At 37.7% G+C, this 25,096-nt stretch overlaps 1 long non-coding RNA gene across 1 annotated transcript in view; it reads left to right on the forward strand.

Annotated features, from left to right (window-relative positions):
* The first annotated feature begins 7 nt into the window (after positions 1 to 7).
* The window catches only part of LOC135329728 (uncharacterized), a 39,988-nt gene continuing 14,899 nt past the window's right edge, over positions 8 to 25,096 (forward strand). The window contains exon 1 of the long non-coding RNA XR_010391335.1: positions 8 to 50. This is a non-coding gene — a long non-coding RNA (uncharacterized LOC135329728). The remainder of the gene's footprint in view (positions 51 to 25,096) is intronic.

Raw genomic sequence — 25,096 nt, forward strand, 5'->3', positions numbered from 1 at the left:
GTTTTAAAGGACAGATTACTACAAAAATTATACATCTATGCAGAGAAGAGGTAAGATCCCCTTTTTGACTCGGTGTTTGTTAACTTCATCTTTTCATGTGCAAAATGGTGGGCTGAATAGCACTGCAAAAAATATGTTATTTCTAAGGCTTGCTGAATGCTATTTGTCAGTTGTCTTGGACATATGTACTTGCTGATTAGGAGGAGATTCTATATAAACCTCTTCACGTTAGACAGCATGCAAATTGTATACAGGCTCTGCAGAAAGGGAACATTTTTAATCATTTTCTAGTAAAGCAATTGGACATGTTGCATCCTACAACCCTCTGTGCTTACTAAATACAATGAAAAACAGTATATATTTTGGGATTACCAGTACTTTAGTCTGTATTTTGTGAATGACAGCAAAATGCCATAACTTCTGCTAGCTCCCAGGTGATAGCTAAGTGGTTTAATAGAAAAAAATATGGTGATCTGTTGAAAGATTAATAAATAACTTGTGGAAAGAAGTCAGTCACTGGCTTACTCTCAAATGCCTTTTGTCTGCCATCATAGGGTGAATCACTGAGCAATACAGAAACAACATATCGCAGGTAGCATATACCTTTACATTCCAAAAGACTGACAAACAAGGTATTTTACAGTGCTGTGGATGAGTGATGATGCAGGAATATGTAGGAGTAGGAAGTACACTGGAGTTATAAAGATCTCTTTTACAATGAAGTCTAAAAAGAAATCAGCTAGAGAAGTGTATTTTGTGATTCGTTTGTATTTGAGATAATGGAACAAAAAAATGTGTATCGTTTCAGGTCCTCAGGCATGATTGTACTTTCCTGACATTCATGGATAGGGGGACACAATCTAATCCTGCTTCTGTATTTGAAACTTGCTTTGTGTTACTTGGGTCAGTTTGCTTATAGGTATGCAAACCAGTGCCAGCGTAAGATTTTCCCTTGAAAAAGTTGTTCACTGGTGAGGTTCAAACTGCAATTTTTTCACATTAGGCAAAAAGTGATCTGTGATCTATTTGCAAATTTAGTGACATAAGACACTTCAAAATACAGTCAAAACCTAACAGGGAAAGGATAACCTTAGGTATGGTCCACTATTTCCTAGGTAGCACAGCTGATTAAAGAGACAGTTGCCAACCTCACATCTCCTCCAACCAGGCATTCACAGCTTTATAGCATGACTTCATAAACAGTCAGAATGGTACAACTCAGAATAAGAAATTGTGGCAGGAGGTGTGAGCAAGTGCTTAGGGGCAGGAGACTTCCTGGTGGGAAGCTCTGAGCTGAGGAGTGGTCACACCCGTTCTTTTAGTTTATTTCCACTGAGAGTAGAAGCAAGCAGCAAAGGGCCAGAGCTGTTTCTGGAATCAGTGTCTGACCACGAGTTGATGTATGAGAGCATCTACCGATAGGCCAAATATTAGTTTATGCGCACTGATTTTTAGTTGATTTGCTTTCATTTTTCTGAGTCTTTGTGCATACCCAGTCATAAGTGTCTTCAGAACAGTTATGTGTTTGGTACCAGACATAAAAAAAAAAGGATGTTACATTCAAATACATGATCAGATTTTGGCAAAGAGAGAGAATCACTGATGCAAGGAAATTTGCCTAGGCACACCATTTTAATGGTGAGGAGACTGGTTTGTGTCAAATGTCCCAGTCCTGTTCTAAGAAAACGGGTGTTGCTCTTCATTACATGCTTCCAGTTTAACTGCTTGAACTATTTTACTTGATAGGGTAGACTTAGCACAGTTTGGAATGAAGACTTTTACTAAAGTAGCCTTTAGGACCTTGTGTGTATTCGACCTAAAACCAATTTAGAACTTGATCAAAACTTAAATGTATTGATGATGCAGTTATGTGATCTATTTTCTTCTGTGATGATGTCATCTTAGGAGGTTCCCTAGCTCCTGAATCACAGGCCCTACCTCTGTTGTGCTAATGTAGCTTTTTGTGAGGCTGCTTCTGTTGGTTTCAGCACAGCAAAGATAACTGAGTGCATCATAGGAACAGAAATTAGCAGTCAGTCTGGAAGGAAAGAAAAGAACTTCTGTGCTGGCCTCACTGCCAAAGAATATATCATGCATTGTACCTTGAGCAATACCAAGATTGCATTTGGCTGATTATTAAGAAAACAGATATCTTTGAACTTGTTTCTCAACCATCTCTTGCCTCTTCAGAGCAAGTTCATGGGCAGATTCACTAATAAATTTAAACAGCCTTTCTTCTGTTTTCAGATTAGTCATAACTCTGACCTGAACCATTGTCCAAGTGTATGATTTTTGAATTGTGGGTCATGGGTTTGTGAGCAGAGAACTTAAAAATATTTATGTGTGAGAGTTAAGGAAGACAGATTTGGAAGCACTCCCGGAACTTGGACCTCTGTGGCATGTTTGGCTTTGTCTACCCTCTGACGTTAGACCTCCACGCTTAGTGAAGTCACTCACTGAAACAGTGTGACCAATGCACATGTGCATCTTTAACACACAAGCTATACTTTACTGTAGTTTGAATGGTTTGGGAGGGTTGTTTGGGGCTGGAGTGGGGTTTGGTTTGCCCTGTTTTTTTTCCATTAGTCAAAAGGGTCCTGTTCAAGAGTATACCTAGCTGTTAATGCCTCTGAGATAAAATGTCTTGTGCCTGTGCAATTAATTTTTCTCCAAACAAAGGAAAACCCAACTGCTGGAGTCTTCTAGGAGTCAGAAAATATGATTGGTACCTATTAGTGGCTTTTATGATTGCTCTTTTAGAAGAAATGAACCAAACAAAACTCTTTTTCTCCCTTCCAGCTAGAATGTTCTGGGATCAGCCTGTATAAGTTACTTTCACAAACTGTAGCTAACAATTTCTTGACAACTGTCCTCTTTACAAAAAAGAAGATACGATTTAATGTACTCTTTTACCTTGGCTTTCAAGCATCATGTATTTGTTTAAATGAAAAGGACACACACCTTGAAAGCTGGTTGTCAAACAAAGCAGCTTGAATTCCAGCTGAGCAGGATTCCCAAAAGACCAATTGTTGCCAGTTCGTATTATGGAAAAGCCTAATACCGACACACTTTTGCGATGCCTTGCCCACGCGCCTGAATTAATTCTCATGTTAGAGTCAATCAGCTTGAGAGTTTTTCTGAAAGCAGGTGTTTCAAAGTGCATGCAGTTTTAATGAAAAGCAAAGATAGCTGGTCTCAAGCATGTAGACCTAGAAAGAGAATTTCCCAAAGGTTGCTGTAGACATACCAACCCATTAACAGTTAAATAAGTTAGATTCTCTCCAGTGTCAAGCGTGTCTGGTAAACTGGCTTTGCAAGGCAAGAAGTTTGTCTCTCTCCTTTCTTTTTTCTCTTTTCTCCTTTGTCTGACGATGCTATGCAGGCCCAATACTAAAATATTGTACTTTGTGTTTTTGCTGTGGCACCATTTATCATTTTGGTATTATGTTGTTATTTTTTGACTCTCTGTTCTCAGTGAATTTTGTTTCTGATTGTGATGGATTTGCTGTTCTTCTTTAAGAAATTCAGAAAATACTTTAATGGGATTAGATTGCCTACCATAAAACAGGGAATTTCCAAATGCTAGAAATGTATACATGTGAGATGAAGGTTCACTGACACTGAATATTAGCATCTGCATTGTGCTTGTTTAACTAAGACAGCAAGGAAGAAATGTTGTTTAAGCAAGGTAAGCTGATGTGGGGACAGCCTGTTCTTAGACTTTGCTTATATTTATGTAGTTGATTAATTCACGTAGTGAATGAGTTTCAGCCAATATAAACTGTTTTCAAAAATGATTTTAAGAGTATCTATGTAAGGTGAGTTTGGGTGTAGACAGGGACAAAATGGTATCACAAGTGTGCCGTGTATATTCTGAGATTAATAGGAGAATCTTTCAGTGTGGTCCGATTGCATCACCAATGCACCCTCCCCATTGAGGCAACTTGCTTTTGCAGCTGTTTGATATAAATTCCTTGCATATGTCTTAGTCCAGTTGGTTTATTTTTATAAACAATAAATAGCCCTACATTCCTGCAGTGTTTCCCTTCCCTTGGACAATCTCATGGAGCCATTTGCCATCAAGACGGTGGCTGCGATTAGTGGCGTTTGCACAGATGGCGGCCATCATTTTAGAAATCTCATAAATAGTGGAACACGTGGACTTTTTTCCTCCCCCTTCAACATGATCACAATAGATTATCAGGGCCTACAAATCACTACCAGATGATATTAAGTTGCTTTGATAACACTCTGGGTCCCTTCCGGTGTGATATTTTTCTTCATTAGAAAGGATAGCTCAAGCACACCAAATCCTCTTACTCTTTTCTCAAAATTTATAGATCTCAGTCTCTAAACTAATTGTTAGTTGCACAGCATGCCTTAAGCTGTGCCCAGACAGAGCAATTACATCCCCCGGCCCTGATTAAAGGCACAGAGGAAACAGAAGTGCAAAGAAAATGAAACACACTTGGCTGTTTGGGCAGGATGTCATTGCTGTTGTTTGCCTTTTTTGACATTTGTTGATAAAAGTGAGAAAGGAGGTCAGTTATCCATCACTGACCCTTGTTCAAAGCCAAAGATGTGACAAGCTTGTCTCAGGCTACTGACTCCGTTTATGAAATTATAAACAAAAAGGGTTTTCTAGGCCAACATACTTCTTTCCTAAGAGCAGCACAAGAATTTCTTAATTTTTCCCCTGCTAAATTATATTGCTTTCTACATCTTGTAAACTCATTTACTTCCCTGTGTATTCTTAAAAACATAAAATTGCTTCGTTCATGGAAGACTAGAGCTGTACTGTCATATCAACTCTGGGAATTACCTGGAACAAGGGAAAAAAGATATATACATGTTTCGGCATATTCAGGCATTTCTTATTCAATGTGTCTCACCCACAAACTGAGGCTAAAGGATGTGTTTTCCTTTTGTGATTTACAGTAACTTTATGGCTGACCATTCCTACACTTAAGATCAGGTTCTTCAAAGAAAAATGGGAAAGCACTATTTGTTTTCACTCAATATCTTTTTTAAATGAACCTGTTTAACTTCTTAAGTTTATGAAACAGAAGTACTGATTTTTAAAGTACTGAAGTGGCTTAAAAATAAATCATATGTGAACATTTAAAAAGCAGATGACTGAGAACAGTAACTTTCTTGCATTATATCTGTTTATGCTTTCAGTGACACTTCTGCTAATGTTTCCAGCCTACTGGGAGTTATCTGTTCTGTAGAGTAGTTTGTGTGGAAAAGGCACAGTGTGCTATGTTGTATTTGAAATATTTTTAGCCAGGACAACCAAGGTTTTCACGCTTTGAAGTCTTTGTTTAACTAGTTTCTTTAATTGCTTTACATGATAAACTGACACAGACTGCTTCGTAGTAGACAGATGGGTTGTACAAAGAATCAAATCCATAATCTCATGGTGTCTATAAGGAGACAGAAAGGAACAGATTAACTGTTTTGAAAATAATAGATTTATGTCCCTAAATTTTTTCAGTTCTTCATATTCCATTCTTTTCATTTTTTAAGACACAGAGGGATTTTCTATTAAATGACCACATCTGGTCCCAGATGTTTAAAATGTCTGGTAAGTTCAGAGGTACATGATATTCTAAGGGTAGTATTGCTAGTTTTTGCTCTCCTTTGTGTCACTTGCATACGACTGAATGGAAGAGAAGTTTTCAGCAGTCGTTGTTTCTTAAAATGGGCAAACATCAAAGAAGTTCAGTGAACTTGAAATGATATCAGGAAGTACATCAGACAAAATCTTACTTGGGTGCATCTATAGTTTCCCCAGTTTTGTGCTTTTAAGTGGATTTAGTTTCAGGTATTCTGTCTGTGGAAACAGTACACTTCCAAAGTTAGAGCTCACTCCCCCATCAACTTTGGTCCCATGGACAGTTTTATTATATGGCTGTTGAAGGCTGACTGATCTGGTACTAGTGGAATAATACAGTAAACAAATGGCATGTAATAAATTAGGGCTTCACACTTTGAAGTCTTTGTTTAACCAGTTCTTTAATTGCTTTATGTGATATACTAACACAGACTGCTTCATGATAGAAAGATGGGTTGCACCATGGATCAAATCCATAATCTCACAGTGCCTGTAAGAAACAAAAACAAACTTAGACAAAAATGTTATGGCATAGGGACCCTCCCAGAAAACTGTAACAATTAATGGGGAAGCATTATCGGTATGGGATTCCATGTGTTAAGACTCTACACATAAAAAAAAGCATGAAACCTTGTGTTACATTCACACAAGGAATAATGTTGAGCCATAGTTTGTTTCCAGTTGCAGTGACTTCCTATGCTTCTCAGATAATCAAAGGTATAAAGACTGACTTTCAAGAGAAATGTTACTCTGTCTACCATCATTTGCTAGGGCTCCGATGATAATCACGAAATGCAGATTGCCTCGTGCTTTAGGTGGTTCTTCCTTTAGCTAGATCCCTTAAGGAAAACTTATGTCCCCCGTTCAGGCCACTGCCATTATCAGTGTCCTTGAAGAAACCAACCAGAGAAGCCCTCCAAAACATTCCAGTACCCTTACTTACAACCTTAACTGACCCACACAACAGTTGGGACGTGTGCTTCAGATTAAGGAGTGATTCCTCTTTTCCTGCAAAAGCCCACACAGATTTGCCCTGTATTGCCTCTTATGGCAGGTCTAGTTGAGTATTCATTTGTGCAGCTCAGAAATCAAAGAGTCTGTTGGTTTTTTGTTTTTTGGTTTTTTTTTGACAGGCAGGCAGGAGTGCAAAACTGTTTTTTTCTATTGCCTTGTTATTTATGAACCTTGCAAGGAAAACGAAATCCCCTCTGACATTCTATTTTCATGCTGTCTATAAATCAGTTTCTGGTACAATTCTTGAAATAAACGAAATGCGTAAGGTCTGCCAGCTCTCACCATGTCCTTTTGGTGCAATGGATGAATATAACTACCATTCCCGTAAGACAAGGCAGAAGTGAGACCTTACGTGCCGTGTGGGAGAGGCTGTTAACAAATTGGTGGAAATGGCTAAGGTTTTCAACTTGTCAAGCATCATTTTCTTAGCTTGATGACACCTTGTAAGACCAATAAATAATTTATGGGGTATCTAAATGTTTCAAATAGGAATTTAAGGACTGGAGGAAAGAGGTCTAGGGTCTCATAGTTAATCCTATTCGAGCAGCTTCTTATTAAAACAGCCCTTCACAAATTGATTACAGCTGCAATCCCTTTTAAGAAGGATTATTTAAAAATCCCAATTATAAAGACTATTTGTAAAGAGTAAAATACTTAGTGTCAGTTTTGCATGGAGACTGTGGTTTGACTCAGTTGGAAGAAGTGGGTTATCCTTTTCCTGCCTTTCTTCACAGGAGAATCTGCTCTTGGTGGTCTGCACATTTTAAACAGTGGCTTTAAAACAGTAGCCACAAGGAAAGTTAGCTTCTTTTCCTTTTCGTTTCTATTCCTTGGCGCTACCTCTGCTAGGCCACCTCTGCTAGCCCCAAGGTTGACCTTTGCCTCCTTTAGGTCCTTCCCCTCGACTTCATCTGGCATAATGAACAGATATTTAAAGTGAAACCTGATACAAGACTTGGTCCTGAAACCCTTTAATACTGTTTCCCCCAAAGGGCACCTCTGCCATTCTTATGTGCAACCTGCAGTAAATGGGAGTGAATATAACAGAAGCTATTATAGTGATGTTTTGCCTCATTTTATATGCCTGAAGCCAGCTCTATAAGACTTCTTTGGACCATTCTGGTGACGTAAGCAGGCTGGCTGATAAATCTGGCTGATAAAGACAGTTTTACAACTGTTTTCTGTCACTGGAGCCATGCAAAAGAACAAGACCCAGTCAGTAAACGTGGTTCAGCGGTGTTTATCTGGAAACATTTCTAACAATCCGCGTATGCTGCTCTATTTCAGAATATCCCAGTGAAATAAGAGGATTTCATATAGTATATCTTCACTCCTCTAAGGAATAGTTTTCTTACAGCTGAGCAATATGATAGAACATCACATTTGCATTTTAAATAAGATTACTTTGGTTATATTCAGTCAAACAAGCATTGCGCCTTCTAAAACTTCAGTCACTGGAGACTGTTGTGTGAACTGCTGTGGCAATGCTTGTTTTCTTATGGCAGAAATGTTTGAAATCATGTATACTAAATAAATATTGAACAGTCTTAGAGAGTTGGAAATTTGAAAACATGAGTACTTAATCAAGAAACTGAACACTAAGAGATCCAGTCAGGGACAGAATCGCAACCTACAGCCATTTATCTAGTCAAAATTAACCAAGTGTTTAAAGAGTGAATGCTTGTAATGATCTGCTTGTGAATAAGCTGGCAACCCTGCATAATTCTCTGAATACAAATATACATTCAAGGAAATGCTAAACTGCTTCTGAGAAGTTAGTGAATAGAAAAACAAAAAACAGGTGGCATTTGCCAAATAAATTATGTGTTTCACCCGCTTTTGCTGACCATGACAGGAGTGATAAAGACAAACAGTACTTCCTTTCATAGATAAAGAAAAAGGATAGCTGAGGAAGAAAGATTGTAGTTTGGGCAACTTTTATTCGGTTCTCCATTTAATCACACACTTACCATTTTGTTCTAGTCTCCCTGCTCTACCCTCATGTTTTATTCTGGGTACTTAGGGTCACATTTTTCAAGGTTGAAATCAGCTCCAGTTAATTTTAGCAGGAGTTAAATGCAAGCCTTAGCGTTCCTGTGTCTGCTTATATATACATTTGTTAACATACGTAGTAGCACTTCCCTACTTCAGATGGGCATTGAGAAGGTACAGGTATTAGAGGTAGTGAAGCATGTGAGTAAAATATGTAAGGTATCTGGCTAGACAGGTGGGTGTTATGGAGTGTTAATGTCTCTCCTCCTAGACATGTATGAGAAGTGCTGAATCAAGTCATTCATACTTGATTTTGTGCTCTCATTTATGCTTAATGATTGTATGAATACAGCAACATCTTTTTCATCAACTGTAGGAAGGTCTGATTATTGGAAGCCTTTTGAAGTGTGTATTTTACTTTGCTAGCATTTTCTAAGCAGGGTTGGAGGGGAAGCCATAAAAAGGAGATTGTTATTTATTTTTATTTTTTCTGGTTTTGCCTGTTAGTTTTTTAGAAGAAAGACCGCAAATAAAGCTTCTGGTCGAGCATCTCAGCACTGTGTAGACTGTTTTGTGGGCTTCTTTCTGCATAGACACATACATATCGGCACATGCACATATATGTATTTCGCAGGAGTATATAGTCATCATTCCCTTTACAGTAGTTTTAACTTTCTGCTACATGTGCCGAGCTGCAAAGTATTAAGCCTTATAATCCTTCAACCCTTTAGATGTGGTTTTCTGGTGGGGGCAGAGGGCTGTAAATCCATGGTGGCATACAAGAAAAGCCTGAAGCTGTGAGCAAACAGGAAACAAATGATCTCAATCCCAGAATGTAAACTGCCATTGACAGAGATGCATGAAAGAATCATAACAGGGAAACCTGCTGCAATTTTTCATCCAGTTACTAGCTGAATCACTGCCATTAAACTGAAGATGCGAGCTGCCAGCTCAATACTGACATGGCAGAGTTCTTTAGATATCGTTGTGTGCACAAAGCAACCATATAGCCTGACTGGCATTTACTCCTTTTCATGCTTGCAGACTGATAATTATTGTGCACTGCCTCAAGCTTGCAATTAGAGGCCACCAAGAAACAAAAAGTAGCTGAATTTCAAGAGTAAGCCTTTTCCATGACTAGTCATATTTCCCCAGCATGAAATATGTTCTTGCCAATAAGAACAGAAATCACCTATGCCACACTGTTGCCAGATTAAGGGACAAATTAGCTGCAGGAACAAATGGAGAATTTACATATAATAAAGAGTAATAATAACTGTCATTGTTACTGGTGACACAATTAGAATTGATATTGACTCCTCTGTCACAGTGCAGCTTTTAAGGGGGATGAGATAAAACACTGAGCTCCAAAGTACTTGTGATTATATATTCCATAGTGATTCTGCGGTAAGGATATTCACTCTGTGTTTTGGGCATAGTCCGGTTCTACTTTCCCAGCCTCCTCTCCCACCTCCTGAAGCCTTGCAGTTTTAAGTGCATAGGAGATATTGCACTTCCTGTTGTAATGTATACATAAAAATGTGCCCTGCTAAGTGGTTGCCCTGTTTGGCTCCGTTTCAGTGGTAGGCAGCTTGATCCACTTTCAGAGAATATATAAAGCTAGTAACACATTAGAGAAACTCTTAGGACAAAATAGAATAGATAAAGAAGAAATTGTCATGAGGAATATTAAAGAGAAGGTTTTCAGTTTCTGTTCTACTTTTTCCTTTTATGATTAGTTACTTTTTCTATGTTGTATGTCTATGTCTTAGTCTCTTATGACTAGGAGAAGTTGCTTTGGAAAATTGGAGCTGCTTTGCAATAATCAAATCATTCTAGATGTGGACTTGCTTAGCGGAATGTTTATTGTGTAAATACATTGGTTTCAGTTAATGGAGGCTTTGAGGAAAAAAAATAGAAAGGGGAAAGAATGGCCCCAATAGAAACCTCTCAGCACACTTAAGAACTGTTTAGGAGAATGCTATTGACTTTGGAGATATTGCTTCCTTGTCAGCTGTTCGAACCAGTATAGGAAAAGTCCCACAAATAGAAGAGAACAGAAGAAGATTAATAGTTTTCAAAGGATGATATTGAGAGAAGGGATCTTCTGGTTCAGGAGAATCTGACTGAGGTAGAGTTATTGTCTGAGAAGAGTTAGAGGAAGTAGACCTGGTCGGGGTGCCAAGAATGACTGGCCTTAGGTGAGAGCAGGCATCTAACTGCTATTAATAAATAATGCTCTTGCTTTCAGAAGGTTGTCTGATCACTGTTCATCACTGGACACAATCTGTAGCTACATGGGCTTAGTGGACTTGCTGGACAAGAAAGGTAGATACGTAGTCTGACAAGCCAAGCTCCAGTCTGAGGGTATCATTTCTGCCATGTGGAGAATTTACAGAAATTAATAGCTTACAGAAAACTAAACCATCTCACTGAGAGGTTTGGTAAGTGTCTGCACTAATGCTCAGGCAGAATCAGGTGAGATGGAAGAGAAACAAGAGTAAGACCGCTCTTTTCTGAAGTTGTATGCTACTACATTAGTTCAAGTGGCTCATGAAACCATCCCTAAGAGTAAGTGGAAGAACAGACAGTAAAAAGCAAAGTTCCAAGACCTGAGAAATGCTGCAAAGGTATTTTTGTACTGCAGTTGCTTCTAGGACTGTGGATATAACCTAGCAGAGGAATCAGCATCAGCCAATGACAAGACCATTACCCAGGTTTTCAAATGGGTTTTGTAGCTACTGTGGAGGTGTATCAGGGATGTCTACACAGGTTTCAATGACGGAATAGACACTACCAAGAAACTAGACAGAGGCAGAAATACCTGTGGACTGTGATAGTTGTTCCCTGCATCTTTCTGTCATCTTTGCTTTAATTATTTTATGGGAGCACACCCACATCATAACCCTTATGAAAAGCAAAACAGCTATGCCCAGTCAGTCTGGGATTGTGTGTGTGTGTGTAGGTATGTAAAAAAATGGGAAGTCAGGTTTGAGCCTCTGGGGTAACCTTAACTCTACCCCTTCACCATGTTTGTACACTAAGCCTCATTGGATAGCTTCAGTTATTTGGAGTGGGTTTGGCATATATATTTTGCCTACCACCTGTTATTTTAATATATGATTATTGAAACACAGTGTAAAGCAGCTGCACCTGGGAAAAAGTAGACAATGATGCACTTTGTCCACTTTGGTGGGGTATCTCAGTGAATGCAGTGTAAGGCTCTGCCCACTGGACAACCTTTAGCTATCAGTAAAGAAAGACAAATTTTCCATTGCAGGAAATCATGAATTGCAGCAGTACATTGTCTTCAAATACCAGAAAAGCGTGGTTGCTGAAGCAAGCACCATTCAACAAGGCAACAGCAAAGGACCCTCTTGAAAATTATAGCAAGTGGATTAAACTTAATGACTGGCAGACATCTGAACCGGAAGCAAATTACTTTACATAATTGTTTTCTGATAAAATGCATACAACCATAGAGGGAACTTCATTTATTTCTGTACCATGAAGATGGCAAAATGCTGATTTATAACTCTTACTCTTTGGAAGTTTTCTAAATCCCTTGCTCAAAACTGTGATTCTTAGAGAATGAACCAACTCTTCCTACTTCATTTTCTCTGCAAGTAGACAAACACCATGACTGCTTCAAAGTGCTAGGTCTCCCACATTCATGCATGCCTTCCTTGACACTCACAGCACTTTCTTGACAATGGCTGCATCGAGTGCATTAGCAAGGAATGATTGATTTAAGAGCAGATACAGAGGAGGAAAAGCACTAGAACAACTCTAGTGTCTCAACTTTTTCATTAATGACCTCAGCTTTGAACTGCTATGAGATGTTGTCGCTGCTATTTTCCAAAGGAAAGTTTTTTCAGATCACTTTAAGGAGTTAAAGGGAAAGAACAGATTTCTGTGCATTTTGCAATGTGAGTTTTCTTGATCTATAGGTAAGTTTAAAGAAAGAAAAAAATAATAATGTTTTGCCAAAATAGAGTGCTCTTTTCTGGTTTGTTATTGCAAGGACGGTTCCTATAACATTTGCTTCCATTCTTATAGAAGTTCAGAGGGTAACAAACTGGCAAACCCCAGAGTGGCACATTTTCTTGGTATGTGCATAGATGTTTGAGCAGCTCTATTTTCATCCTTATATACGCCTCGAGGTTGTTCAAGGATACGTGCATAAGTACACAAGCAGTTAATTCCTAATACTCTCATTTGCCAATGACCCCATATGATGTGTGCATCCCAAGTAATGTTTATTAGCCCTTTACCTTCAACAGCAAAAAGTTGTTCTTCACTGTCTTTACTCTAGCTTTGCTGTCAGAGTTGCCTGGTTCTTTCTAAGCAAGGTTAAAAAACTTAAAACTTTCAGACTGAGAAGAGTACAGAATTGCATAACTGAGGGAAAAAATGACTCTTGAATAATTTAGAAAATAATTTATCCTTTGTTTCTTCTGTATTTTCCAATACAACCAGTGTGCTGAAAAGGAGAGGAGAGAAAAAGACAGGGAATCAGCTAGCACATCATAAACATTGATGGGAATGGTGAAGGAGCTTTGCAGAAGTTATCTTCTCTGTAGGCAACAGCTTGTATTTTGTATCTTTCAACAACTTTTAACTTTGCACAGTATTCCGTACATTCAGTGAAAACTTTTACTGCTCCTAGTGTTTAGTTTAATGTATTTACAATTATTTATTTAAAAATCATTGAAGATGATTTTACATGCATGGTTTTGAGAAATGTGCAATTCATTGAAATGCCTGACATCACTTGTCGTAAAATCCATACAAGCACTACAATAAATCTAAACGTGCACTATACTAAAAAAGACATATTAAGTGTGATCAAATGGGCATATGAGGCAGGATTAATTCCTTGCTTAGCTACCTATGCACATGAAGATGTGTAACAATATGTACCTATACAAAAGTAAGTATGTTCTTCACAAAAAAACCTAGAGTCAAAGCACGAATATAATAGCTAAAAGAGAGGTTTTTATAGAGATCTTCTCTTAGGCTGCTCAAACTATTTAGCAAGCTTTTCCCAGGGCTTCCTCCTGTCTCTTGCAAGGCAATTTTTACTCATCTTCTGTTCTCACAAAGATTGTGTATAACAGACTCAGCTATTATAAGACTCATCAGCTTCCTGTCTCGACATCAGGCTTTTCCTTCTCCCTTTAGTTTTAAAAATGCACATTTCACTGTCATCCTGAAACTGCTTACGATATGGTCACACTTAAGGCATCATAGCACTCTGCAGCAGATGGGAAGCTGTATCGCACAGAATGAAGGAAAAATGGCATAATTTCTATATGGAAGAGATCATGGGCATAAAATTGTCATTTCCCCACTTAAGAGAGCTGCCCAGAAGATCCTGCGATCATGAGTCTTTCAAAATCAGTTGATGACCTGATCAGAGATCCCTTGTATACTGTGGAAAAAATGCCTCTTTTTTGAGGAACTCTGAGGTCTGCTCTGGGAGAAATAGCACATGGCTCCTATTCATGACCCTTACACAATTCAGGAATCCAGTGGTGTAGATTCATAATAATGTCCTATGTATGGGTCGGCAGACTTCTTAGGAGCATCAAATGGTAGAGTTGCCAACTTTGAATTGATTTATTAAGTGATATCAATTAGGGTAGCACATTTTCAGGTCACAAAGAGTACCACTTTTTCAGACTATGAAGAATTCATGCTGAGGTTCTCTTGCTGCCCATCATGGATGCCCATGCTTCACGAGCACAGTTCAAGCTGGAAGAGTGCCAGTATTTTGTTACACTATGCAATGAGACTTCTAACAGGTATTCACAAACTGCACAATGTTTCACATCTTAAGGAGAGAGGAAAGTGATGGTAGCATACCATCATCTTTAAAGTGCTTGAATGGAAGTGGTACAGGTCTCCACAGTAAAATAGTTTCAGAGTTTAATACTGTTTATGTGTTGTTGTTTTTTTTTTAAATAAACTTTGGATATGAAAAATATCTATTCTACAAACATTTCACAGTATTATTTGTTTATTGAGAATAGTGGTTTATAAGATAGCACATGCATTCAATTCTGTTCTTCCCCCTGCAGCAAGTAGTGACTGATGCATTGTTTGTCATGAATGCTAAACTTAGCGACCAAAAAATACTTTAGGGTGTGTTCCCTAAAGTAAGCAGTTTGTAATTCAATACGTGTGCAAATAAAAATATAGATGTGTATATATTTATGCATAGAGACCTAATTTTCATTTTAATTTAGACTAAGATAGGTCCCACTGGAACTGTAAAGTGAAGTTAGTTTGAGCCTAACTGCCTGCTGCAAAAGACCCATTTTATGTGAGAGCTTACTCTTACTGAAGATCAATGGGAATTTGCTCTTGATTTTAATAGGATTAAAATTTCATCCATACCATAATGTAAAGTGGCTTTGATATGAAACAGAATCAGACACATACAGTTACGTATGTGTGTACATGTATGGTCAGACTTACCTTTGATATGATGATATTTCAATTCTACTGGTTCTGAGTTGTTGTATCTCTAAACTGAATTTTTCATACTCTTTGGAGTAAATCGTAATGTTCTTATCTATGGCTCTGAATTTATTGTTCTGCCAGGATGTCTTCTTTTGTCATAAAAACAATAACTTGGTGTAAGTAGTGCTTTTTAGGTTTACTATTCAGACAGACTACTTGTACCTTTTAATCTGGGTCAGTCTGCTCTTACTTATTACAGTTTGGCTCCAAATGCCCCCAAAAGGGGAACATTTGCAAATAATTTAGTGGCAGAATCACCCTCATATAAACACTGCAAGCGTTGCTGAAAAGCCTGACAAAAACTCTCTAGAATCGTGAATCCGTTTGTCTCCTGCTTTTCCTAAAAGGAATATTCTGCTCACTTGGAGTGAACAGGAGCATGTGTGTGTGTCTGTGTCTTCAGGTGGACATATAAAAGGACTGGATAAACAGTCAGGGAAGGGGGTCTTTATTTACAAAGCTGGGGCTATCGTTTTCCTTATTAAGTCTAGCAACTAAACTTGGACCATACTAATATTCAAATTTTAGCTTAGTTTCTATGTCTATACAATCCCCGCTTAGATTGCTAACCAGGGTGATTATTGCTGACTGAAGCTGTTAATGTTTTGGTTGGATGTTTGTCTTCTCGAAAATGGACTGAAACATTTTTCCCTGTAGGCTACTGAATTTTCATTGCATGTTAACCATTTAGATTATTTTTCAACTCCACCACAATCCAGTACTGAGAGAAAGTCTCTACAATGAAAAAAGAATATGCAAATTTGTCACAGAAATTTTGAAATTTACTTGATCCCTAGGAATATTTTATTCACATACTCACATGGAGGCACTTTATTTATAACTCAGGCTCTGAAACTGGGGATGCATTATGACCAGTATAAGGCATCTGTCCTCAGGAGGCAGTATCTTTATAACGTAACATAAAAAAGCTTCAAAATGAGTTTGTAAAACTGTTCTTCTCACCTGTTTGGAAGTGTGATCATACCTGCAGAAACTAATATTTTCTTTCAGTTAAAGGGTGGTATTACTGTCGCCTTCCTAAAGAGGAAGTGGTATGGAAACATAGATTAGATTATCTGTTATCAAGCAGGCAAAAGAGAGTCCAAAATAATGCCTGAAGTTTCACAGAAGTCCTCTCAATCAGGGGAGGTCTTGAGAAAGCATGCTTTACCATAAATTATACCTGTCTGAGGGAAAGCAGTATTGAAAGTTTTTTTGACACATACGATGTAACAGATTAGTTTATTTGAATAGAGAGAGAGCAGTGCTCAAAAATGTAGCAGCATGCAGATGAAACTACAACTGACAATGAAGAAGAAACCTAAAATACGATTGCAAAAATTATTCAGATGGCACAGAATGGTTGACATTAATGTTTGTACTTCTTTGTTTTGAAACTAGACTGCGGAGGAATTTTCTTATATGGAAAATTTCATCTACTTGTACTTGTCTCCTCACATAGTCAAATACTTTGTGAGACAGATCGAAAACCCTTTGTGACAAGCTCCTTCCCACGCTTCTCCTTTTTAACCTGCTTTTTTATTGGGTTTCTCCCCTTTTCCTAAGCGCTTCCTCAGATTAAGAAAGCTGTGCTTAAAATCTATTTTAGTGGCTACATACCTCTTTGGCAATCAGTATTTAACGGAAATCCTGGATATACACATTAAAAATTAAGGGACGGAATAAGGCAGGTTCTACTAGGCTGACAAATAGATTTGGGAACATGGGAAGAGTGTTGAAGGTGCAGGTATGGTTTCTGGTCCCTGAAAATATTTTCTGCTATGGCCTCAGGTTCTGTATATTTTTAAAACCAATTCAATTACAAGCCTCAGTAATTCTTATTTGAATTTCATTTATACTTTAATTTAAAAATGAATGTAGCTTGTGATTGGTCAGATATAAGAAATAGACTGTTAAAAATGACTGTGGGATTGTTTTAAGATGATAATGTCTATACAGTGTTGATCCTGATTGGTAGAAGCATTCTGCTGGTACGGCGGAGCTGTGGTTTTGTCGCCTTACCCAAGCAGGAAAGAGGGGAGAGTGGCTGTTTCTCTAGAGATTGTGGCTTTGGGTGAGGCAGTCATGAGAAAGAGGTTGTTGGATGAACTAAGGACCAGAACTGAACTTTGTAATGCTATCAGTGATTTCTCTCATGTCCCCGGATCTTTCCTTACTTTACAAAGAATGTGGTATCTGTTGGAAAAGCTCTTTCATCACCATACAAAAAATGTAATGTGTCTGGATTCCTCCCACAAGAAAGTAAGAAAAAATAATATGATTGAGCGTAACATTTCAGTGAATAGGCTTTTTCACTTAAGTGTGAATTCACTATCTGTGTGCATAGACCCAAATGATATGTTTGTTATGTCTAGAGTAAGAATTTTTCCCTTAGAAAGTAATAATCTTCATGATGTTTTACTCCCATAAATCAGTTATGCTGTGAAAACACTCTTCATTCTGACACATTTTTTCATTACCCTAGTAAAGAACCAATAATAGTACATGCTTGGAAACCTAGTCTGGGGATAATGTCATACTCAGGATGCTCTGTGGAAAACCCCTATGTTCACATCTAAGAAGGCAGAGCATTTGGAATATGACAGTGAGCAACAAAGTATAGTATTTTATTGTTCACAATGAAGTTGATAGCAAATTGGATATTAAATTCAATAGTGAGTATTAATGCCTGTTTATCCCAAGAGTACTATCTATTCTAAGACTTATTTCAGAAGAGGAGATACGAAGTCTCTCTATCAATACAGAGCCAAATTCAGAAATACTAAGTGTAAATAACAAAAATGCATGCCAATGTAAAAGAACGTAGTTTAGACTGCAGGGGTTGGAGGACTGCCACTCAAATTTGCTTTTCTTTTTCTGCAAACTTTCCTCCTTGCAACTTATGCTAATTTATGCGTCTTGGTGGGCAATAGGATTTGGATTGCCAGTTTATTCATGGAACAGAGGGCTACTGAGTATAAGCAGAGGCATCAAAGACATAATATATACATCACCTCTGTATGTTCTGTAAGTCTCTCTTCTCTCATGTGCACACTCCTGTAATTTTCGTCTTTAGACTTACACAAGAAATAATGGATTGTTACAGTTCAAATGTGATAAATTTAATGTGCTAGTCACTTTCCCTCAATGAGGAACGTTTGTCCTCTCTAAATTTTAGCTGTTTTCACACAACTTCCATTCATGCCCTTCAAAGTCTCATCTATCAGAGAATATCTTGTTCTTTTTTTCCTACTGAACTATTTCTCTATAATCTGAATTTAGACAATAATTGAAGGTGTTTTTAAAGCTTCCTATTTTTCATCACTGCATAAACAAATACTGTGTTTAAGCAACTGTCAGATATTATCATCATATATTTTACAAATACCTGGGGTTTTTTATGTAAGCGTATGTACACAAATAGTGCATGTACTAGGTCATATGGAAAGCTGTGTAAGTGACTAGCATGCTGTCTGCCGCATCAAGTGTTACGATAATTGGCAATAGCCAAATGTAGGGAGTGCAGGGAGCTGCAAAGCTGCATGAGTTAACATGTACTGTGTGCAACAGCCATCAGTCAGGACTGAATCTCTCTTTGTCAAATTTTATTTGCATGGAGTTTTTGTTTAATCTACCTTTGCTTTTATGGAGTTTCTTTTATGCAGTGATCTCGAGGAAATAATTCTGATGCCTTTACTCATGCTGAGTGGTTTCTTACCTTGTAATCGATATGTCTGCAGTTAATAGGTAAGGTGTAGCTAGATGTGAATACTGGTGCCTACTGGTTACCCCACGTGATTACGTTCATGAAAACCTAGGATGTAAGTATAATCGGTCCAGTTTCACTGATGAAGAAACTCCAGCACCAGACGACTGATTGATTTGTTCATTGTCACAAGCGGCATCTTCCAAGAAACGTTGGAGTTAGGAGAATAATACTTCACCGCTGTTGCATCTTCCCATTGCAGCCGCAAGCTCCGTGTTGCCCATTGTCACTTCCCCTATGCCGACGCAGAAAGCTGTGCACCTCTGTTTGTTGTAAACGTGTTGACAAACAGTGTCATCTGACAGAATAGTTTTAATTGTCCTGCTTTGGTGATAATGGTGTTTAAAAGAATTAGAAAACACTGAGTTTATGTGCTGTAAGTGGATTTGATATATTCCATAAAGCTGACCATAATGCAGCTTTAATTTATGCATCTGCTCTGTGTAAATGTTGTCTGTTTGGTAAAGAGGTAAATACATATGGTATATGTATACACGTGTTCTTTTGGAAGAGTCTTATCAGTAAAGTCATGGCCTCATTTTGAAGATAAACACCTGGTTTATCATAAGTACTTCTTAAAAGCTGTAGTTATTTCAGACAGAAAACTATTTGTATTGTAACCAGAGGCTGCTATGATTTTTAAATAGAACTTCAATTGATTTCTGTGGAGAGTTCTACATTTAAAGAAATGTCGTTTTACAGTCCATTGTGATTATTTATTGTCCTTAGGAATTCAGAAGGATGAAACCAAATTATACCAAGTAAAATCAAATGAAAATTGCACAGAAAATCTTTCTAAACCTTAAAGAATTTGATTAAAAATGTACCTTGTCTATTTGACTTTCAAAATAACAATTATAATGTAAAATCATAATCCTCTGTTTCTATAGTTTGAATTTATGTGTACATTTTGAAAGTGCCTGTTGCTAGATAGGTAATAATATTTAGTATTAAGTGCATTAAAAAAATTGAACTTTGAATAAGTAATTATCCAAGTATCAATATTTGGGATAGGAAAATCCCACTAGCTTCTTGCTAGCTATAACAGGGCATAATGAGACCAACTGGATCAGTTCTCAGTAGGATTAGGATCATGTTTCTACCCATAAGAATCTTATTCCAATTAGTGAATTTTCTCTATTCAGTCTATATTTCTCTCTATGATCTATGATCTAGGGGGATACCATTTTATTCCACCTTGCAATAACATTGAATTTGCTTCTTAATTATAATAATATAATCAATTCAGCTTTTCAACATCAATTCAACTTTTCTGAGTCATTTATGAAATTATTTTGGCTGTTGGTGTGTCCTGGCATCTCTCTCTCTTCCAAAACTTCAGCCTTTGTCCTGTAACATGCTGCAGCTGGGACTCTCTTGGAGATTGCACTGTATTACCTTCATTTCCCTATGGTGGCAACAGTTGTCCTGGGCAGAGGTCTTACAGGCTTTGAACAGCAGCAGGTGAGTTCCAGTGTCTCTTGTGCATGATTAAAGTTACTTTTATTGAAGCAAGAGTCCCCTCGAATATTCTAGGTTTCTTCTGAGCTGATAACTTTCATGATTCACAAATACTTGTGAAGTATGTCCCAGTTAAATCGAATGTATTGCTTGACTATGCCCATTCCAGTTACTTCATGCAATGCATTTCTTTACACAAGGAATTCTAGAGAAAAGGTATATGTACTTTTCAAAATGTATCCTCTTGAAGGGCCTGCTCAAAAAGATCAGTTTCCTTTCTTCAATCCAGGCCATCTCTGGGAGTGTACTGAACATGTTACAAGGCTTATCATTGGTAAGAATCAACAGGGAGTCAAAGGAAGGTGCACGATTAATTGCAATTCCTTCCAGGAGTGTCATCCTAGAACAGTAAAGCAAATCTCTTTGCTGATGCACCCACATTCAGACTTGCCCCAAATACCTTCTCTAGAATTAGGTGTTAAATTCTTTGACTGTTGAGCCTTACAGATTCAGCATCTGGTGTAACCGTGGGAGGAAGAGCATATCTGAGTTTATGAGCTTGGCTTTAGAACGAACAAATTTGAAATTAAGAAAAGCTAACTAAAATCCTTCCTTTATAGGTATGTTTTGAACTGATCCTGTAATTTCTTTGAGGCTAGGCATGAGTAAATATAAAGTTCAGACACAAGACACACTCCTCTTCACTGATCCAGTTTCAAATTCTCTGTCCAACTGGTCTCTTATTCACAGTCATGTACATTAAAAGGAGGGCATGATGTAGATGAGAATGGCTGCAGAGAGCTATGCATCGTAGCAATGAGGTGTGCCTTTTCCTCTGAAGCCCTATATCTGCCAAGGGGCAAAGAAATCTGGTGATTGCACAGTAATGTTCTCTTTAACACGGGATCAGTTTTTCCTGTCCTGGTCCTGTTCATCATGTTCTACTTTCTGCCTATGCTTGTAGTGCTGTGGACCTGTGCTTTTCAGCCCAGGGTATTATTCTCACTTGTTCTTCCACGAGGGAAATCTGGGTTTCTTTAAAGAGAAGTTTATGCTGATAGAATCTTAAGACAGCATAAATCTGCCAGTTGTATCAGCTCCTCTTACAATAAGTACAGACTTTGTGTATAAAGCAAATACAGAAGTTGTACATTTTTCCTGAAAGCCTGTATAAAAAATATTCTTAGGATCTTTAATTTCTGTAGCTCTCCCACCTAGCATCTCCTCCAGAGGTTTGATTACAGCATTGTGATAGACACCACAGAAAAACCCAAGACAGATAAGATGGATCTAATTTCTAACCCTGACATCTCTGCCACCCATTCATTACTCTTCTTTAGAGTTCTCGCTATGCCCTGTGAAAGCAAATGTGTCAGTTACATCTGCAATTTCTATCAGAAGGAGAAAAACTGTTGTCTATTAACAGCAGAGCTATTAAAATTGGAGCAGACTGTGTACAGTTCAGAATCTCCTCACTTCAGGTGACTAATCAGTCTGGCGGCAGAGGATCATTCTACCTGTTTGTCAGTGAGTGCAGGCTTTGTTAAGTAACATTTTTCACCACAGAAAAACAATCAGCCTCGGATCAATAAGCCCCAGAATGGATTTACAATATCCACTTGGAATAGATTTTGGCTGCCTCTGTTCTTGGTGTCTCAGTTACAATCACATATCCACTTAGCCGTCTCCTTATGAACTAATCAAGTCGTCTCTCTTTTCATGGTTGTTCTTCTCTTTCATCAACTTTCTCTGTCTCTTAGAAAAGAAAGAGACAGAAGAGAAATATCTGTTCCATTGCTTTTGTTTGTTTTAAACACATATTTCATAACTATAGAGTGAAAAGGCCTCCCTTACCTCTTTGGGCAGCTTAGGGAATATTTGAGATCAAGAAATGTTTGTTTTATTATATAAAGACTGAGTGTCCCTGTGCTTTTGCACCGTTCTTTATCTCTACAGTGACTCTCACTTGGTAAGTTGTAAATGTACAAGAATGTCTCAAAACACATTTTGAAGAAAAAAAAAGAGAAAAAAAAGAAGAGAAAGAGCGACTCATCTAAAGTTACACCAGCATCTTTAACAGCTGTGCGCATATTAAAGGAAGTAATGGGGGAGTGAAGGTACTGCATATTTCAAAGCTGAACTGTTGCAGTAACAATAAGAAAGGGGGGATGTTGTGCAGAGTTAGCCAAGTGTTTGAAGTACATTACCGTAAGCCAAACCAATGAAGTGGACAAGATTTCTAGCATGTTGCAGTGGTGCCTCTGCGTACTTAATAACAGATGTTTGGTCTCTCTAGGCAGATAATTGTCCTGCTGTAAGGTTGGCTTGACCTGTGTGAGCAATACTGTGTACAGCACTGAAGCAGTAACAAATGATCATAGCTTTTCTCTTTTTACTGGTAGAATGCTTAGCCACGCTTCCTTTTAAGCACATAATTACTCTAAAGCAACTGGAGCCCATACATCCTCCTTGCCTAATGGCTCTGAAGCCATTTTGCTATAATTTATGGGGACAGGGTTCAAAGTTTTAATAATATTTGGATAATATCATTGCCAAAATGTCTTTGAGCTGTGATGAATAGAATGAGAGTGGGCACATTTCGATTCTGTGCATGACAGTGCGAGTGTTAACAGCACCATACTTTGTTCAACCTTTATGGAAACATTCACGAACCAGTTTGCTCATGAATTATAGATATGAGCATGAAGAACTATAAACAGCAGTGGAAAACATACAGGGTTCCTTGTTCATAAGGAACTGTCCTGTTAGTGGCTCTTCCTTATGCAGATAAATGAATTGCAGGGAATACAAAAATGGTTTAAATAAACCCTTAGCAGATAATGTATTAGCACATCAACATAAAATACGCATGCACTGTGGCATGCTTTTGGATATTTATGTTTATACTCTCTGCTCAAGTGGCTCACTGATTTTTTGGCTTCCTATCATTCACCTAATAATTTCAGCATCCTAACTGCACCTCTGGGTATGTTTATCTGACAATCCAAGCTGTTCTATGCTTTATGTTGCTTGCTGAAATTGGCTTACCAATTTGCTCTGCAAGTCGCTTCAGTGTATGATAGGTTAATGATGTTAATCAAAGCCAAAGAAGAGTAGACGTGATCCTTTCATTCAAGACAGAGACCAGCCTAGGCCAAAAATTGCTGGCATTGATGGAACAGACCAGCCTATCAGATAGTTAGTGTGAGATCACAAAAATAACATCAAAATACTGAGTCACTAAAGCTAATGTACATCTACACCCTAATCCAAAGCCTGCTGAAGTCTGTAGGAGTCTCTAGCAGTTTCTGTAAGATTCAGAGCAGGCTCATACAATTCTAGGTCACTTGGCTAAGAATAACTTTTTTCAGTTTTCTTGATAGTATGTGCAACTTATCATGAACAAACTGGCTTGAACTGATGATATGTAGATATATGCTATGTATGATATGTATGATATATATGATATATAGCTGTTGAAAAAAAATCAACCAAGAAACGAACTGAAATATGTGGGTTTCAATTAACCTTCCAGTCTGCCAAAAAAAATCTGATAGTATAAAAATTTGATTGGTATCTTCTGAAGTTATCTTAAAAATAATCTATGGACCATTTTAATTTTGTATTAATTGTTGATTAAATAATTAAAAAATAGCTATATTTCTGTATTGAGTTATCACTGGAAGATGAAACATATATTTTATTCTTCCTCCTTCTAATTCTTTTCCTCCTTCAACTACAAAGAGAGTCTGGAAGCCTTCAGCACCAGAAGTTAAAAATACAACATCTCTGTATTTTTCTTAATTGATTTCTGGAAAAACTATGATCTCTAAGAATGAATTGAGAGACAGGAGTGATAAAGGCAGAAGTAGTTTTACATTTTGAACAATTCCAATAAGGGGCTGAATATTCAACAACTGATAGGCCAAATAACAAGTTGTTAACTTCATAATGCACAGTCACAGAGTACCTATGTGTCACTTTGAGCAAAGATTGAAAAGACATTAGAATTAGAGATTTAACAGCCAGTTTTGATTAAATCAAAACAATCAGAGTAGTTGCATTTGCAACGGAATTAGATTTTAAAACTCCAGACTCAGAATGCTGTGCCAGACCTCACAGTTCAATCTTATTCAAGCATAATTTTCATAGGTGATACTTTTGAAAAATATATATTGCAGGATACTTGAGGACTCCTTTTGTAAATGACGATATATGTTCAATTATTTTGCTTCCTCTGCATGACTTAGGGCAGTCAATAGAGCCACACCAATATTGTTGTTTGCTTTGCTACAGAAAGAACTCCATCTTTCAGTCAGGTAATAGAAAATCCTGATTTTTTAGGTTATGTGGATGGTTCTGCTCTGTGGAATAAAAAAGGAACACAGATAAAGCCATATTATCCATGCTATAAACTGAAAATATTTCAATTGAAAACAGTAGAAATCAGATCCCGGTCCTTTTTATCCTTATTTACTAATTCATTTACCATTTGTCAGTACTTGCTTTGATCAAAAATGTTAGCTCTGTCTCTTCTTCACCCCCCAAGCATGCCACAAAACACAGCTATCCATCCCAGGATGGTGTATCACAAATAGAAGACATGTCAGTACAGGAGCCTGAAAGTCTCAAAAATTGCAGTGTGCTACAGGAAGAGAGCAGGTCTATGCCCAAATAACTGTCATTTCCACCTGTAGTTGGACAGTGAGACTTCCAAT

This window comes from Dromaius novaehollandiae, chromosome 13 (assembly GCF_036370855.1).
Source record: "Dromaius novaehollandiae isolate bDroNov1 chromosome 13, bDroNov1.hap1, whole genome shotgun sequence".
NCBI lineage: Eukaryota > Metazoa > Chordata > Aves > Casuariiformes > Dromaiidae > Dromaius > Dromaius novaehollandiae.